Source organism: Macadamia integrifolia, unplaced genomic scaffold (assembly GCF_013358625.1).
Source record: "Macadamia integrifolia cultivar HAES 741 unplaced genomic scaffold, SCU_Mint_v3 scaffold2550, whole genome shotgun sequence".
Classification (NCBI taxonomy): Eukaryota; Viridiplantae; Streptophyta; class Magnoliopsida; order Proteales; family Proteaceae; genus Macadamia; species Macadamia integrifolia.
In genome coordinates, this window is record NW_024868789.1 from 50,526 (window position 1) to 52,913 (window position 2,388).

Below are 2,388 nucleotides of genomic sequence, written 5' to 3' on the forward strand. Positions count from 1 at the left end.
TTTGCATAGGCAGGGATCTGGGATATGGCATCCAAAAGAGAGATCTTTACTTATACCTTTTTGAAGACTTCTAAATTTTTTCCATGGAAGCAATTTTCTTTTTATTTACCAACTGATTAGGAAAGGGGACAGGAGGAACATAAGCACTGCAAGGATTTTGTCCTTTTTCAGAAGAATCATATTTAGTTTCCTCAACAAAATCATCTTTAGTTGCTTTAGGTTCATTAGACGAACTTGGAATAAAAGGCACACTGGTGTCCTCAACAGAAGGAGAGTTAACCGGAGTAATAGATGGAAAAGATTTAGGAACACTCTGTTGGTACTCTCGGCCACTCCCAAGAGCATAAACAACATTACATTGGTTGGAGGGCTCTTGTTGTGGACTTTTTTTAATTGAATTCAACTAATTTGGAACTTGTTAATGATTCATATTCACATTCTTGGGATTTAGTTGAGGCTAACTAGGGATCTTCCCTTTCTCCCTTTCATGCAAAACATTAGCAATTTGGGAGATTTGCTTCTCCATGTTATGTTGGCTTGTCATGAAAGTACTTAAGAGAAGTTCCATGGTTTTTCCTAAAAAAGAAAGCCTAGGCAAATCATCACCTCCTCTCATGAATCTTGTAGGTTGATTTACAGGAGGTAATGGAATAACAGATTGAGTGGGGATCCTAAAATTGTTCTACTGATTGGGGGGCATGATCCTTTGATTCACTTGTTGGGGAACAAACTGCCCTTGACTCAAGGGTTGAAAATTATGACCTACTTGATTATTGGCTTGATTCCAAGAGAAGTTAGGATGGTTCCTCCATCCTGGATTATAGGTGTGACTATAAGGGTTGTTTTAGGACATGGCATTCACATTTTCAGGGCCTATATTAAAACCATTTATAGGAGAAATATTAGGGCACTCCTCCATCGCATGCATGGGAGATTGACACCAACTACACATAGGCACATAATGATTTATTTGGTTTAGTTGGGTAGGTTCTTTAACTACTATGGCTTCGAGTCTCTTGATAAGACTCTCAGGTTGAGCCTCTTTGGGAACACCTTTTACAAGGTGACCCTTATTTGTCCTCTTAATTTCTTGAGTAGACTCCCATTCTTTGGTTTTCTCAGCCAATTTAAGTAAAAAGTTCCAAGCGTCGTATACAGATGTAAAATCTTTGGGGCGCATAGACCCTAACAACTGCTTGAACTAATAATCAATACACTCATAAATGATTTGACAAAGTTGCTATATATCAATTCCATAGTGAGAACATTCATGAAGGAGGTCCTTAAATCTCTCCATAAATTTGGAGAATGACTCACTAGGTTTCTGCTTGAATTGAAGAATGTCACTCATGAGTTTATTGGTTTTATGCAAAGAAAAAAACTTTTTAAGGAAGGCTATAGTAAACCCATGCCATGTGGTAATGGAATTGGTAGGTAGACCATAGAGCCATTTCTTAGCTTGGTCCTTGAGCGCAAAAGTTATGAACCTTAATTTTATAGTATCATCAGGCAATTGTTGGACCTTAATCAAAACTCAAACCTCCTCAAATTCCCTAAGGAACAGGTATGCATCCTCAGAGGGCAGCCCATGGAAGTGGGGTAACATAGTGATGTACTGAGATTTGAGCTCAAAATTATTATTCTGGGCTTGTGGTAGAAATAGGCAGAAAGGTTGGTCTGCCCTAACAGGGTAGAACCTATCTTTCAGAGATTTAGGTGGAGGGTTTTGCTGTTGGTCTCTCATATTGAAAGGTATTGATGAGAGTATAGGTGTAGGGTCACTACTTGTTGGATCTCTTCTTTCTAACTGATTCTCAGTATTAAGTACCCACCTAGCACTAATGCAACAGAGCACTATCCACAACTAGAATAAGACTAGAATAAAAGAATGGAAAATAATTTTTTTTTTGGGATTTTTAAATTTTTTTTAGCTTTTTTCGAGCTTACTGGCAGGGATCCGAGGTTGCTTAATTCAATTCCTAAGGTACTGCTATAAGGAAAAACCTATCTTTATCATACTATGAGGCTTGGTGACCTCCATTGATACAACTATTGTTGCAGGTTGTTCTTCTCAAGAATTCAATAAAAGAAAAGAAAAATTAAAACAAAGCAAACAAAGCACACCAATTTACTAAAAGATAATAAAAAATAACATGAAAATGTCTCCCTAGCAATGGCACTAAAAACTTGTTTGAACTTTAAAAGTAGCCACAAGCATACAGATCAATGTAGCTAATGGGTCGAGCACAAGGAGAGTACCACTTTATTTTTAGCATCTTTTAGTATTACGAAAGTGTAATGACTGATTATGGTGATCGACTTCTACTACCGTCCTGACACAAATGCATCTAAAAACATCCTAACCAACACAACTAGAGAAATTAGAAT

The 2,388-nt window shown here is 37.3% G+C and overlaps 1 non-coding gene across 1 annotated transcript; it reads left to right on the plus strand.

Annotated features, from left to right (window-relative positions):
* Positions 1–1,250: 1,250 nt before the first annotated feature.
* On the plus strand, positions 1,251–1,357 carry LOC122066734. The gene has a single exon (XR_006136439.1). It is a non-coding gene; the product is annotated as a small nucleolar RNA R71 (small nucleolar RNA).
* Positions 1,358–2,388: the final 1,031 nt, after the last annotated feature.